At 31.2% G+C, this 17,396-nt stretch overlaps 1 protein-coding gene across 9 annotated transcripts in view; it reads right to left on the reverse strand.

Moving 5' to 3' along the window:
* Window positions 1–17,396, reverse strand: part of LOC142328124 (EEIG family member 2) — a 528,939-nt gene that overhangs the window by 135,276 nt on the left and 376,267 nt on the right. The window contains exon 1 of one of the 9 annotated variants that reach the window (XM_075371647.1): window positions 1,852–1,933. The exons of the other annotated variants lie outside the window; for them this stretch is intronic. The gene's annotated coding sequence lies outside the window, so the exon portion shown is untranslated. Of the gene's footprint in view, window positions 1–1,851; window positions 1,934–17,396 lie in introns of those variants that run through there. 9 annotated transcript variants of the gene reach the window in all.

The following is a 17,396-nucleotide window of genomic DNA, read 5'->3' on the forward strand; positions in this document are numbered from 1 at the left end:
CAAAAAAAATACGATCGTTATGAAAATTATCATTAAATACTAATTTAAAATAAACCTTTTATTAAAAAAATCTGATGTGGACACCAAATTACTTCCTAGTATGCCTATTACATTACATAGGTATACACATTTTTTGCTTCAGTTAAACTTAATTCATTTGAAAGTGAGATACGATCCTCCAATTCTTTAATAAAATGGACAGTTACACAATTGCTAAATTATTAGTTTTTATTAACATCAGATATTTATATAATTATTAATTCAGCAATCTTACCTGAAATATTAGTTTAGAGTAAAAGTCCTTTATTACTCTTTAAATAAATATATGTCTTATATCTATCTAATACTATGTTGTTTTTTTAAAAATTATTATGGTGTAACCATCAACAAAATGAAAACAAAAACGAAACAGGAGAAGGCTACTAAATTTTACAGCGATATTTATAATGAAGTGGACTAAAACAAATGCATAAATAAAACAGGTAGATGTTTCACCAAATCTGATGTGGACAACATATGACTTCTTTGTAAGCCTATTAAATTACACATACACATTTTTAAAAGTACATAAAATTTTATCCCGCTAATAATTTCTGATTTTTTCATATTTTTTTAATTTTTTTATTGCTATTATTGAATTATTATTTATTGTAATTTTTTTACAATCTCAGGTTAATAATTATTAGAAAATCAATATATTTAAATTAATTAAAATAAAAGTCGGAAATGAAGTTGGATTCGAACCGATGCGATGTACCTTCCCCTTGTAAGATCCAAATATTTCATTAATTAAAATTTTATTTGGCTATAACTCTGGATAAGTAAGACTTATAGGCCACATACTAAGGCATCCTGGAATAGTCGCTTTAATATTGGAAGGACAGGTAGAAGGGAAAAATTGTGTAGGCAGGCCACGTTTGGAATATGTAAAACAAATTGTTAGGGATGTAGGATGTAGAGGGTATACTGAAATGAAACGACTAGCGCTAGACAGGGAATCTTGGAGAGCTGCATCAAACCAGTCAAATGACTGAAGACAAAAAAAAAAATAATAACTCTGGAACCGATGAAAATAAGTACCACTTATGAAATATATTGTTGAAAAGCTCTCAATAAGGGTTTACTGTAGTTAAGAAAAAGTCCAAAACCCGAATTTTTTCTATTTTGGGCTTTTTTTAGACACTTTTGATCCAGTCGATTGAAATCAAAAGGAGAGGCACAACTAGATGTTACAGCAGTTCTAAATCCAAAATTTCAACATCCTACGGCTAATCGTTTTTGAGTTATGCAAGATACATACGTATGTACGTACAGACGTCACGCCAAAACTAGTCAAAACGGATTCAAGGATGGTCAAAATAGATATTTCCGTTGAAATCTGAAAACCGAAATTCTTCGCGATCACACATCCTTTACTTCGTACAAGAAAGCAAAAAAAAACATCTACTCGAGAACATTTGTTTTATATTTATATTCAATATATTTTACCATCCAGATTTTTATAACAAAAATTTACATCATACACGCGATGTACTTTAAGCGCTTACAAAATAAAAGGAAAAAAATAACGAAGATAGTAAAATGAAATACTTAAAAGCAATATCTAAAAGGAAAATGGATTATAGATTCTATTAACCTAACGGAAATTTATCGTCATACTCTTAAAAAAAGTATTAAATCGATACTTCAAAAATAAAATTAATTCTGAGATAAACCTTTGAACGACCGAAAAAAGAGATAAAGGAATACGTATTAAAAATATAATGTTCATATAAAAAACAAACAAAGAAGGGTAATTTAAAAGAAAAATTATTACTTAAGTATGAGGAAAAAACTAATATCAAATCTTACCTTATCGCTAAACATTTTATACTCTTCAGTAACCAACTTTTCTGATTCGTGTAAAATTAAAATAAACAGTATACATCAGTTAAGATCTGACGTGGATAATTTACCTGAAAAAAAAACAAAACAAGATTTACTTTTATTATTACATTAACAAACGTAATTTATAAGCAAAATTTATTAATAATAATTTAATAGGAGCAAAAAAAAATTACATTTAACGATCTTATACTCGCATTAATGGCTAAATAAAAGTAAGAGAACCGAAGACAAAAAACCACTACTGTTCAGAGGCTGTATCATAAATAAACTGATAATAAAGAAAAAGTAAACTTAATCCGGGAAAGTTAATAATAAACAAAAAACAATGTAATTTAATACCGAGACAGATTTTACTTTGTATAAAATAGACAAGCTCTTACGCACGCACGCTAATACACCAATAAAAATACGTGAAGTTAATTTTACTTATAATACACAAGAACGTCTATTAAGGATAACCTTCACCTAATGGAATATCATAATTTAAAAACCAAGCACTTTATTCTAATAATTAGCACTAAAAACAACGTATTAATTATAAAATACACGTTTTTTTAACCATTGCATACGATAAAAGGATTTTTAAGCGATCTTACTGCGGATATTTTTGTAAATATATGTATATAACTAATATATTTTTAAGATGTTGGAGATCATTATAAATAATAACGTTAATGAGTAACATTATCCTAATGTTATTAGAATATACATAATTATTATAAATAACTAATGTTTGTTGTGAAAGAGTAAAATTTTCAAAAGTAAAACTTTTGTACGCGGTATACTGTTGTGAATTAATTGAGAACATTTTATGTTAATAGATCCTTAGAAGGAAAGATTATAAAAACTGCCATTTAAATATTTGGATAGTTTGCCGACTTGAAAAGGAAGGTAGCAAAAGGAAAATGTATTGAAAGAAAGAAGCAGAGAATGTGTATATATATATATATATATATATATATATATATACGGGAAAGAAAGTTTCAGAAGGTAAAGAAGGAAGAAAAGATGAATCCGAGGGTGAAATTAGCACTAACTGATTTCATTAAATCATCTTATAACACGTCCAGCAATTTCTGGTAAAGGACCCAAACAGATTAAATTAACAATTATTTGATAAGCTGTGGAACACGAAAAGAAAATTAAATAATGATGGAAGAGGACCTCCAAAAGATAGGCTTGAAAGAAGAGAGCTATTACGACAGAGATGACTTCCGAAGAATAATTTTCCATATAAAAATTCTTGTACCAGAAAAATAACAATAGGAAGAAAATGGACAGATGAACAAAAACGAAGCCGTGCCGAAGAAATTCAAAACGCATGGAAAAAGAAAAAAGCTATAAAGAAGTGATATTTGCCTAGTCAGTCCGTGTTAGATTCAGAAACTAATAATAATTTCGTATAATTAAAAATTCAAGAAAAAAATCAATTTATATCAATTTTGATAAAACATCAAAACGTTTAAAAAGGGCAATTGATATACATATTCTTAATAAACATCAAAAACTTTTCCTATTTTTCAATTATGTTATAAGTCCTATCTAAAACTTTTACGAGTAATCAACTTTAATTTATTACAGAATACTGTAAATCGACAAGGTCGTGTAGCGAGGATGAGATTCAATCATGCGTAACCTGTCATCTTTTCGTAGGAGCTGTAAAACATACAATCCTTTTCAAACTTTCATGATGGATCGGTTAAGATATTTTTCTAAGCACAAAAACAATGTTTTTCCTTTTCTTTTTGAAAAGATACATTATCTCGTGAAACAAATTCTATAAGGTAATTTTCATGATTATTATTTTTTTTTTTAATAAACCAACCCTTCACAATCCTCAGATATTCCGAAGAAGGTTTTTTTTTATTTATTACATAAGTGCGTGCACTTACAATAAATACGCTATTATTATCAACTCAAACGAGGTTATAAATTACTTCAGAAACGGTTGAAATTTTATAAGGATTCTAAACTTAACCGACATAAATTACGTATATTTTGCAATTGTATTCAATATGTTCCAACGACTTCCCGTATTAAATAATCGCACGCACTATAAGATGATAACACTCGCATTTAGTAACCGGATTACTCCAGATAACCGCTAGATGCAACAACCTAACGTTTGAACATCCGTGCTGCTAAACCCTATTCGTTACTATTATTTTATTATATAAGAACACGAACCGTTTGCTCAGGAACAGCCGCTTAAGTAATAACGTAATAATAAAATATAAACAAGATTAAAAAAAAAAGAAAGAAATCTTATGAAAATTAAACATTAACTTCAGAGTATTTCTCCTATTGCCGTGGTTCCGAAGAAAGAAGAATAATCCTTTGTTTTACTTGTTAATTGTCGAAGTCCTATAATGATTTTTTATTTCATATAATGCGAACAAAAAGTTATCGTATAATATTAAAAAAAAATCAATTTTCCTAGTAAAAACTCCTTATTCTCCAAAAAAATTACACGTTCTTTTTATACCTTCTCCAGGAAATTCCATTTGCGTGGTTTCCCAAATTATACGACTGTAATCATTTAAACATCGCAGTTGATAATTCGATTTTTTATCTAAAAATTGGAATATAAGATGAACATTCCGAGAATTAAATCTTGGTACTAATATTTTTTTTTATTTTTTATTTTTTTGTCTGCAGTCATTTGACTGGTTTGATGCAGCTCTCCAAGATTCCCTATCTAGTGCTAGTCGTTTCATTTCAGTATATCCTCTACATCCTACATCCCCAACAATTTGTTTTACATACTCCAAACGTGGCCTGCCTACACAATTTTTCCCTTCTACCTGTCCTTCCAATATTAAAGCGACTATTCCAGGATGCCTTAGTATGTGGCCTATAAGTCTGTCTCTTCTTTTATCTATATTTTTCCAAATGCTTCTTTCTTCATCTATTTGCCGCAATACCTCTTCGTTTGTCACTTTATCCACCCATCTGATTTTTAACATTCTCCTATAGCACCGCATTTCAAAAGCTTCTAATCTTTTATTCTCAGATACTCCGATCGTCCAAGTTTCACTTCCACATAAAGCGACACTCCAAACATATACTTTCAAAAATCTTTTCCTGACATTTAAATTAATTTTTGATGTAAACAAATTATATTTCTTACTGCAGGCTCGTTTAGCTTGTGCTATTTGGCATTTTATATCGCTCCTGCTTCGTCCATCTTTAGTAATTTTACTTCCCAAATAACAAAATTCTTCTACCTCCATAATCTTTTCTCCTCCTATTTTCACATTCAGCGGTCCATCTTTGTTATTTCTACTACATTTCATTACTTTTGTTTATTTTCATGCGATAGTTCTTGCGTAGGACTTCATCTATGCCGTTCATTGTTTCTTCTAAATCCTTTTTACTCTCGGCTAGAATTACTATATCATCAGCAAATCGTAGCATCTTTATCTTTTCACCTTGTACTGTTACTCCGAATCTAAATTGTTCTTTAACATCATTAACTGCTAGTTCCATGTAAAGATTAAAAAGTAACGGAGATAGGGAACATCCTTGTCGGACTCCCTTTCTTATTAGGGCTTCTTTCTTATGTTCTTCAATTGTCATTGTTGCTGTTTGGTTCCTGTACATGTTAGCAATTGTTCTTCTATCTCTGTATTTGAACCCTAATTTTTTTAAAATGCTGAACATTTTATTCCAGTCTACGTTATCGAAAGCCTTTTCTAGGTCTATAAACGCCAAGTATGTTGGTTTGTTTTTCTTTAATCTTCCTTCTACTATTAATCTGAGGCCTAAAATTGCTTCCCTTGTCCCTATACTTTTCCTGAAACCAAATTGGTCTTCTCCTAACACTTCTTCCACTCTCCTCTCAATTCTTCTGTATAAAATTCTAGTTAAGATTTTAATGCATGACTAGTTAAACTAATTGTTCTGTATTCTTCACATTTAATTTTTAAATATTTTTTTAAATATAATTTTAATACTAATCGTTATTCTGGAATTATTAATTAACTTCAACGTCCGATACAACAAAAGTAGAAATCAATTAAGGACGAGCCCGGCAACAAGATAGTCGTCCCAAGTAACACTGCATCTCACGTGATATGTTTGTAAATCGGATTATCTAGAAAGGCTTTCATCGATGGATTTCAGTTCATCGGATTAATTTCTATAGAGATCGGCAAAGCAAAGTGTGTACCGCAACCGATCGGGATCTCTCGAATAACAGAAATCTCGATTAACTATTTACAAACAAATCGACTGATTAACATGTTTCCATATAAACACAAACGTACTCTGAACTGTACGCTAAATCCCTTTCAACGTCTTTCAAAAGCTGTACTATTAATCTGTAAACGGAACTTTTCCGTTATCTTTGAGACGTGTTGTAGCGGTGATTAACTGCGCCACAGCAACCGCTAATATTCATCACCAGCGGGGTTTCTTTTGTGTTAAAAGTTTTGTTATTTTAAGGTAAATCCTACATGTAAAATAAGAACCTATTTTATTTCCTAACCTTGTCAGTAATACTACATTATTACAAACAGTTTAAAATCAATATGCGAAATTACAGAATATTTGAAACTGAATTTATAAAAATTGACCCGGTTGTATGTTCGACTTAATCTTCATCGATTGGACCGATTTCGATTACTTTTTATTTTTTTAGGATTATAGCTCTGGAATCACGTTATAAATGTTTTCTATACAATTTAAGCAAGAGATTTTTAAACGAAAAATTACAACGTCTTCTTCCACATATTTGAATACATCATAAATATGCTTTAAATTTTTTCGTCATCGATCCTAAGGAGCGGATTGTTATCGCGTAATGGTATACGGCCGGATATCAGTTTGATAAAGCAAAGAATTTTTACACAAAATTTCTTAATTCACACTTGGAAGCAATAAGGACACGAACATGACTTGAAAACAACGTCTTTAAGGACTGTAAAGAACATTGTAGTCCTTTATTATTTTTATTAAAAAGCAGGTACCTCATTATTTCGCTTCTTCCATACAGTGTTTGTTTTACACAAGTCTAGCATTTTTTTAGGGCTACCATGTATTAAATAATAAAAATAAAAATTTAAAAAAAATTAGTTTTAACAACTAAACTTTTACAATCGTTCTTTTAATTCTGACTTTTTGAAAACAGTCACGAAATTAAGGATTGATAGATTATATACATAATTATAATTTGGCTTCTAATAGTCGAAATTAAAATAATAATTTACAGTATTTTAGATTTTACTGCGATTTTTGAAATTATTTTATTAAAATATTGTTAATTTATTAGATACAATTTATATCTTAACATACAATTCAATAAATAAATAGCTGTCCAAACATCTGTCGATAAATTTTAATCCTGGCAATAATATTCATTTTTAAAAAATATATAACTTACTACAAGTTTAATTTTTCTTAATCCCTGTTTATATTTCGTAGATTGCAATTTTAGTTAGGCTGTCATTCAACTTGCTCGCACACCATTCAAACAACTCATCTGAACACTTCCGAGATATAAAAATTATAAATTACCATAGTTCTGAATCTATAACCAAATACGACTGTACTTTTAAATTAAAGGACGTTCCATACGTTTACAAACAGAAAAATAAACATTTTTTTATGAAAACCATTTTTATTTATATAATATGCTCTACATACCTACCACTGTTCTGAAAACACATTTCGATGCGTTTCCTCCACTACTGAACAGTTAGTTTCCATACGTAGGAAAAGTAAACATCTTTTTTTATTAAGGCTATGGAGTATCAGAAAATACATAAACCGTAGATCATCTCAAGGAACGTATCAGCAAAATTCAAGCATAACTCCAGCTGCGTTTAGCACAACTTAAAAGAGCTTAGCACAGCTGTACTTGACTTATTATGCTAAGCAGAGCTGGAGTTATGCTTGCAATGACGTTGGTTCTTGAGATAATTTAGGTTTTGCATCTCTTCCTGATGCCATGGTTTTCAAAACAAAAATGTTTATTTTTCCTGTGTATGGAAAGTTACAGGATACCCTGTAAGATTAGTTAGTTTTTAGATTAGATTACTTATCGTAGCAAGCTACGGCTTATGCAAAATTACTTGAAAGAATTATAAACTCCAAAACAAACGGTTTTCCCACTCTTCATAGCAGTGTTGGAACTCATAAACCGGAATATTCTTTAGATGATCGGATACATTTTTTTTTAATGTTTTCTATTGTTCCAAAATGGTGTCCTTTAAGGTGTTTTTTTAAAGTCGGGAATAGAAAAATGTCGCAGGGACTCAAGTAAGGTGAATAAGGTGGTTGAAAAACTACAGGAATGTTTTTCTTTGCCTAAAACTCATTAATTGAGAATCCAGTATGACAAAGTGCAATGTCATGATGCAGCATTGTTTTTGATGGCTGGTCTCACGCGGGCAACTCTTTTCCGCAGTCTTTCAAGAATTTATCGGTAAACATATTGATTTACAGTCTGTCCTGTACGCAAAGAACTTATGGACAATGCCATTACTATCGAAGAAACAAATTAGCACGGTTTTGGTTTGCTCATTTTTGATTTTTTGAGACGTGGTGAGTTTGAAATGTGCCACTCCTTGATCTGGTGTCTTGTTTCTGAGCCGTACTCGAATATCCAAGATTCTTCACCAGTAATAACATTTTTTTTTTTTAGAAAATCAGAATCAAATAGCGTGTGAGAAGGTACTTCCATTATATCCCTGTTTTTTGCATTTTTAAATATTAATCATATCTGTTTTGCAAAAAGCGTGTTCGAAAGGGAAAACAATACAAAATCAATTTATCAAATACCAACATAAAATTAAGAATTGAAATGTACCAATACTGTAGAATAGTAGAGAGTGTTACATAAATAAATGTAGGCATGAAGATGAATAAAACGTGATACAGAGAATCAGCTAACACGTAGCCGCCGAAGAGTTGACTGAAAATGGTGGGTGACGTAGGATTAAATGATATTAGATGTGATATCAGAACCCACCGGGTTGGTCTAGTGGTGAACGCGTCTTCCCAAATCAGCTGATTTGGAAGTCGAGAGTTCCAGCATTCAAGTCCTAGTAAAGCCAGCTATTTTTACACGGACTTGAATACTAGATCGTGGATACCGGTGTTCTTTGGCGGTTGGGTTTCAATTAACCACACATCTCATGTATGGTCGAACTGAGAATGTACAAAGACTACACTTCATTTACACTCATACATATCATCCTCATTCATCCTCTGAAGTATTATCTAAACGGTAGTTACCGGAGGCTAAACAGGAAAAAGAAAGATGTGATATCAGAAGGCGTGTCCAGTCTGTGAGCTAACATGGGCTCTGCTACAGGAACTTTCCCTCCACTGCATCTCCCCTTTAACCCAATCTAAGAAAAAATAGCATCCGCTATTTCCAAACAGAAAATTTTATGAAGAATCATTCCGCGTACGAAGTTCCGCCTAATACCAATAATTTTCAATATAAAATTTCATAAATTTCGGATAACTCGTTCGGTCGTAACTGCGTCACACAAACAGGTCAAGTGCCATTAGGTCGAGTCGAAACAGGATCACGTTTTGTCGAGTAAATCAATAAAGTAAAGGGCGTATACAGTTTTCGAATAATATTAAACAACTATCTGTTTCATCGAAATATTTGCAAAGTTCGGTAATAAAATTCGAATCAAAGTTTTTTTTTGTTTTACTTTAATTTTATCGATTAAAAAATTCACAAATTATTACAGTAACTACTAATACCTGAATACGGTGTATATAAAGCTTAATTGTAATTTTTTACTAACGTATTTACTCTATTCTCTGCATAAATACATAAAAAAACCGAATATCCACCAGTGGGACCGTCTTTAGTTATCTACCTCTAATATAACGTTACTTGAAGGCAAATACGTGATCTCCATTCGACTATCACTTGGTCTATCGATTTAACCCGACTTGTTCAATCCACCTCCTGGGTGATTTTACTCTTGGTTTTCTTCCATTTTTATTTAAAAATTTAAACGAAATAATATTTTTAATTCATAATATACTATATTATTAAAAAGTAGAAATCCACTTTACCAGCAATTAATTTTGAACTTCTCGAGATCTTTCAGTCCTTAGACCGTTAGTCCTTAGTCCTTAGACTAAAGAATACAGTATAAGTACAAAGTAAATAGTATAAGTATAAATATACTGATAAGTAGCAATCAGTAATGACTACTTAATATTTTAATTTTTTAACTTTATTTTACAATGATATTTTAATCTTCTGACGATGGTCTAAGGATTTAAAGATCTTGAGAAGTTCAAAATTAATTGCTGATAAGGTAGATTTGTACTTTTTAATAATATTTAATAATTTATTAATATATCAGCAGTAACCATGTTTGAGAAATTGATGTTCAAGTTATAAGATAAGTGATATCTAATCAATTCATTTTCAGCACGACTGCACACACACACACACACACACACACACACACACACACACACACACACACACACACACACACACACACACACACACACACACACACACACACCATCTGCACCGTTAATAAAAATTATCGTGTCAGTTTACGTCAGAGATATTTTTTAAGAAAGGTAAATCATTTTCCACAAAAATTGCATCGTTAGACGATATAAGAAATTAGAGGAAAACATAAAATTAAAAAAAAACAGGAAAAAAGAAAATACCTTGGAAATAAACAGGAAATCGTGGGAGATAGAAAGGGAAAATAGGAAAAACAATTGTTTCCTCTTAGAAGAAAACAAGTTGAAACTGTAAGCAGATTATTAAAGTAACAAAATCTAAACAAAATAATCGTGGGGAACGGATTAATTTTTATACTACTGTCCAATATTTTAATTTTAGTATTAATTAAATTTATTACAAATTACTTGTAGGAACAAGCAAATAAATAAATAGAATAGTAATGTTCTTATCGGATAGAAAAAATATCTAACGAGAGAAGTATTTCAAAAATATTATCCAGTAGTTCATTTTGTCCAATAATATACTCCCAACTTTATTGGAGGGAGGAATTTGAATAACTAAACAAATATCAATATCATACCAAACTGCAGTTAAACGGAATACTCAATTTTCCGTCGCAAACACATCCCCCACTGACAGATTGATATATCCATCTTCACTTCTTGATGTTCATAAAATACGCCCGATATTCGAATATTTTGATATTAGAGGAAAACATAAAATTAATTTCAATACGGTAAACCTTTTAATTAAAAAAATAATAAAAATTCCGTTACTTAAGAGAGAAATCATTATGAAAATACAAAACGTTAAAAAAAGAACACAGAAAGTAATGAAATGACATTAGGATAACGTACGATGAAAACATGATACTTTGCTAAAAACAGTTGTCCCGAATGTTAGCGTGACAAGAGTGATCGTGTCGCGCGGGTTGGTCTCCTGATTTTAATCAAGAAAATGAGATGAAACAAGCTATAAAAAAGAATAAACCCGTCACGTATTGCATACTACCCAAAAATCAAATCTACAGTGAATTTGCATAAATAACACCCGTTATATTTTCACGTAAATAATACGTATTTCCATGTCGACAATTGCAGTGCCATATCAATAAAAATTTTGGTACCCATTAAAATTACATTTTAATGGGAATAAATTTATCAAACTGAGAATAATGGACACAAGATGTTTTCTTAAAATATTAATATTTTTTTTAAAAATATCTACTTTAAAGTCTGGTTACATTAAAATATTTCTAAAATAGCTCCACGGTAGTATCCTATCTTTTTTTTTAAATTTATCTAACAGTTGTTATTATGCAGCCGTACATTATTTACTTATATTTATTAATCATGGGACAATTGTTCCCGATTTAATTTACATTAAATCGACATTAATTTGGTGCACAGAATTTGAATGTTTGTACGCGTATAAAATTTATGAGGCTTACGTCCCAAACCACGAATCGCATCAATTACCAACACGCCGTCTGTCCTATTTTAATCGGATTAAAAATTACAATAATCCAGACGATAAAATATAACTAAATAATGGCTGGCTACATACTCGTACAAACTGATTTTAAATACATAAAATTTATAACAATCATCTACACACAAAAATTACGTACGGCCGAAACATTTCTCGTCATTTGTTATGCCAGACGTAATACCAAGAAACGAACACCACTGTTAATTCGTTATATTATTAACTTGTATTAAATAATTAATACGTAAGTAAACGAAGTTAAAACGAAAAATATTTTTAAAATTCCTCATCAAACTACCTTGATATATATTATTATTATTAATATTATTAAATTACTATTTAGTGGATTTCGTTCGCAGCTATTTACTGCAACCACAAAAGGCCACTTGCCCCTCTGTCAAACACATCGTCGTCCAGTAGGCCTCTTATCCGTGGCCTCCACAATTCCATTCATACATTCACGCCCTTCCTTCGTCTAGCTGGAATCCACGATACTATAGTTTTCCTCCGATCGTTTCACACGACTGTACCTAGTCCTTCTTCGATTTTATCAACTAATAAAATTGTCCTCTCCATCTTCCTCAAGATCTCATCGTTTCGAACTCGATCCTAAACGGTTAACCGACAACTCCTCCTCCAAAAACTCATTTCCACTGCCGACACTCTACTTTTCAGTCTGGTCTGGAGAGTCCACAATTCTGTTCCTAGTGGATATACTTTCAACAAAGGAATATCCTCTGCTTAGTGTTTTTTAATATTCGATCGTGTCAAAAAACTGGGTGCAAAATTTTAATAATCGATCTACCTATTCCAACCTTTTCCAAGATATAATTATCTGATCTTCCATCAGATGTCAAAATGGTATCAAGAAGGTAAAATTTTAATAAAGAGAAAAAATGGATTTTTCTCGTATTATACGAGTACATAATTTTGATTAAGGTAATTTATTAAGAAAACACGTTAAGAGATTAATTATATTACTTTAAAATTGTATTCTAGGGTTGTTTTTGCTCTCTCCTCTCGCGAAATTCTTTTTTTTCCCTATAGAGAAATAGTACATAGTATTTTTAACTTTTACTGAAAGTAAAATCAAAATCTTTGGTGAAGTTTTTCAGAAAAATTAATTCTTTAAGTTTTCCTCTTCGTCAAAAAATAAATCTGTGTTAGGATCGTAAAATAAAATCCCTCAAAATGTTACTTTTCACTGGATTTGAATGTTTCCCTTGCCGTATTTTTTCCTGTTCTTGTAGAGATCTGGCTAAAAGGTTTATGTAGTTCGGTTCGATAAAGCGTGCCGCATAATTCCGGGGGTCACTCAGAAAAAATATTTTCTGAGTGACTTACTGAATCATCACAAATTCCGGGGGTGGGCGAGGATTTCCCTTACGGAAGATCAAACCTCGCCTCAGATGGGAATTTTTAATGCAACGGAAAAACTATTTGCAGCAGGATGTATTTAAGTCGGGATTCATCAGTAAACATTTAGTCCAAAACTGAAATGAGACTCCGATTTTCCAAGAAATTATTGGAGGGATGACTGCCACTCCTTGGAGGGAACCTAACCCCCACCCGTTGAGTGGGGTCTGCGCTAAATCATCTCTAATCACCATTTACTTCTTCCTTTCTTGCTCCTTATCTTTAGCTCCTCAGCCTTTTTTATTGAGTTTTTAACAAACTCTGTTGGATCCTTACTAAGGAATTGAGAACCTATTTGATCTACTACTATACACTAAGTATTTGAGTAGGTTAACTAGGGCTTCGGTTGTAAACCTGTCTCGGGACTCTGTTTCTTATCCGATGGTTGTACAAACACACCTATCTGGAATTATCGTTCCTCCAGTACAGCCTGGCTTCCTAATACCCCGCATTTCTTAGTCGCTACGTTCAATAAATGTCATTGTTTCATGAATTTGCAGCTGTAACATTGGGCTAGATTAATTATCAAACAATAACTTGGTTTACAATCTTCTCTAAAATAGTATATCCATCCCTAAGCGAAAAGAACATCATACGATAAATATTCTAACAACTGGAGGTAACAAACTTACGCCACGCGTCAAAAAATAACACAGAATCAAAATATTTAAAAAAATATTTGTTATAAAATAACGTTAAGTAAGAATGATTTTTACGATCCAAATTCGATATTATACACTGAATTTAATAGCTACTACTAGAGAGACTTACAATGTTGTTCAGACAAAAACAAACATTGTTATCTATTGATCTAGAGGACAAAACGTTTTTGTTTCACCGATAACTTCCCTATAATGACATTCATTAGTTTTCTTAAATTAACTTATAATAAGCGATAATTAACATAAAAATATAATTAATTTTAATTTTTTTCACAATAACCTTTAAAGAAGGTCGCGTTGTAAGCATTTACAAAATAATCTAGCAATCTTGAATTCGTGAACCCAACGAAAAACAACTGATGTATAATATTTTTCACAGACTGATAATTTAAAAATAACTAAAATTCATTAATAATATAGCGAAATCTAAACCGTATGAAATTAACAACGGATTTAAAACGAACGAGACCAAAATAATTTGCAACTTGTAATACAAAGCCTGTACGAAACAACCCGGACTTTTCAGATTAACTTTATCTCGGTAACAGTATTCTAGAAGATTACACCGGGTTAAATCAGTGGAATTTAAAACGATGTCACTCTCCGAAATAAGAGAAATATATTACATCTACTTATAAAAAATAAAAGAAATCAAAGCAATTGTTTAGAGATCAATGATTTGGCGAACTTCGTGGTGGAGTGGTAGTATTCATATTTCCACATAAGCTTTGAACATGTATGTTGAATTTAATCATCCAAAAAAAAGCTTCCATGAGATCTAATCCGCGGGATCAACAACGGCATGTGCTAAAAAATAAAGAATTTTTTTTGCACCCAAAGAAAAATTAATTTTTTACCCGTATAAGAAGAATAAAAGCAAATGAGTACAATATTCTGATCTGTTCCCGTCCCCTATATTCTTTAACCGGTTAAAATTTAATCCTTCTCTGGAAATACTTTTAAAAATTATTATAAATTAGACCTTACTTATTTAATAATTTTTCTTAACAAGTAAAAAATAATTTAAAATAAATAAATACACTTTAAAAATGGCTGTTAATATAAAAAATTCTTAGAATTCAGCCGATTCCTTCACAACACAAACAGAAGGCTTCGCCTCTCCTACTTCTTATACGCACTTTAAAATGCCAACAAATTTAAAATCTTGAACATTTCAATTATTTTTGCGAAGCGAAAAAAGTTTTATCAATATTTCTTTAACATAATTGTTTTTAAAAGCGTCCCAAAAATTGCAATATCAAATTGAATCAGAATCGAGACAGTAGTCCCCGATTCAAAAATGATCACCCCAAATTTATGGTCGCTTTTTAAAATTTTTTTTAGAAGAGATGAATTAAAAAATTTACCTTAACTAATAACAATATTCAGTGTTTTGATCACAGTCTGACGTATCCATACAAATGTCCTTAATCAAGAAAATAGTCACGGGTTACACATTGGACTTACTTCCTCCTGCGGATTTCATAAAAATTATATATCATAAATTTCCTGTATAAACAAGTCGACTAACCAAATCTCATGATATATTTTACCAGAGACATTAATTAAAATAAATATACGCCAACAGACACAAATACAACCGCATGTACAGAACTACACCCCGTTTGTTTTTTCATATTTTGACTAGAAGAACTTCAAAACAACAGAAATGTAAAAAATAAACCTTTATATTATATATGCTCTATAAACTACAACATAGCTAACAGAATAAAAAAGTAGAACAAAGTTATCGACTTCATGAAAGGTTTTAACAGTTTATTAAATGATGAAATATAAAAGCTTGTACGTACCGAAATTTAAGCTAGTATTTAATACTGTGCACGGTATTAATTTACGTCCTTTTCTGGTAAGACATAATCCATTAAGTTATAATGTAGCTTGATAAGATTTAGGAGGCGTAACATAATACGTTACGATGCAAAGCTTAATAGCTTTGCATCGATTATGTTATTTTAACCTACAACACATTAATAATAAAAAGGATTTAAAACATTTTTAAACTCATTACAATGAAAAATCAAAAATTACAACAAAAACTTAAGAAAAAGTTAAAAAGGCTCATCTATGATAACGCAACCAAAAACTAGAACCAACTCCTCCTTTTTATACAAATAAGAAAAAAAAATTAATAGCAAATTGTCAGGAGATAAGAGCTGAAAACATATTTAACCAGATATTGTACGAAAGATTAAGTACATTAACAATAATAACATGCTTGCAATTTTACCGAAGAAAAGAAAATACTGAATTAATTTTATTCCTCACCGAACTTACATCCTACCATTTCTATTATTGCTTCAAAATAAACGTAGGAATGTTTTGTACTTCATTACAAGATCTAGTATTCAAATCCGTATAAAAGTAACCGACCGCCTTTACTACGATTTGAACGTTGGAAGTCGCGAGTTCCAACGTTCAAAACGTAGTAAAAGCGGTTACTTTTATACGAATTTGAATATTAGATCGTGGATACCGGTGTTCTTTGGCGGTTGAATTTCAATTAACTACACATCTCAGAAACGGTCGACTTGAGACTGCACAAGACTACACTTCACTTACACCCATACATACCATCCTCTGAAATAATACCTGACGGTGAATCCCGGAAGCTAGACAGAAGAAAGAATTACCGATCGTCAAAATAACATAAGCATTGCACACGTACAGTCAGGCGTGAAGAGATACGTAGAAGAAAACCGGCAAAGAAGCCCCTATGACAAGGCAGAACAGAAGACGAATAACCAAGAAGCACCGCCTACAACCGGGTTCCCGTTTCCTATTCGACCTGCAACAACCGCTTAGCAATCTTGCTAGACCGTCCGAAGTTTTAGTAGCGAAATGGCTTTCAGGAGATGAGCTAAAAGAGAATAGTACCAGAAGAAGGACGTACAACGTTTCCGACCTATTAAGAATTGTTAAACAACTCTTAATATATAAAATGATCTATGGTCTTTTCATAATTATCTACGATCAAAAAAAGGATCGGAACGCAATTTTACTACCCATCCACTCAAACAACATGAATACCCATCGACTGAATCACGTACCGTCATTACCGTAGGAAACGCACAGTAAAAGTCAGGATCAACGGTACGTAGGGGGCAATCCACCACCCGATAGATTTCCGTTCCACTCCAGGAATATTTTTAATGTAATATAATAATCTTTAAGATATACCGACTTATATTAACTTCGTATGTTCCAATTATTTAAAATGTAAAGACGATCAAATTATGCATTCGATCGAATTATTTTCCTATTTATCTGAAATAATTATACGAAGTGTTTTACGCCATTAAATTCTGAAAAAAAAATTAAACGCGTTTAAAAACAGCCTTTTTGTTAATGGAATTTCTCCAATAGGACACACAAAACTTTAAATATGGGATATTTATTCGTTGGAGATTTACAGTTAAAATCAAATACTCCTTCCAGTAGATGAAGAATCACTAACTCCA

This window comes from Lycorma delicatula, chromosome 7, assembly GCF_047948215.1.
Source record: "Lycorma delicatula isolate Av1 chromosome 7, ASM4794821v1, whole genome shotgun sequence".
In the NCBI taxonomy this organism is placed as follows: domain Eukaryota; kingdom Metazoa; phylum Arthropoda; class Insecta; order Hemiptera; family Fulgoridae; genus Lycorma; species Lycorma delicatula.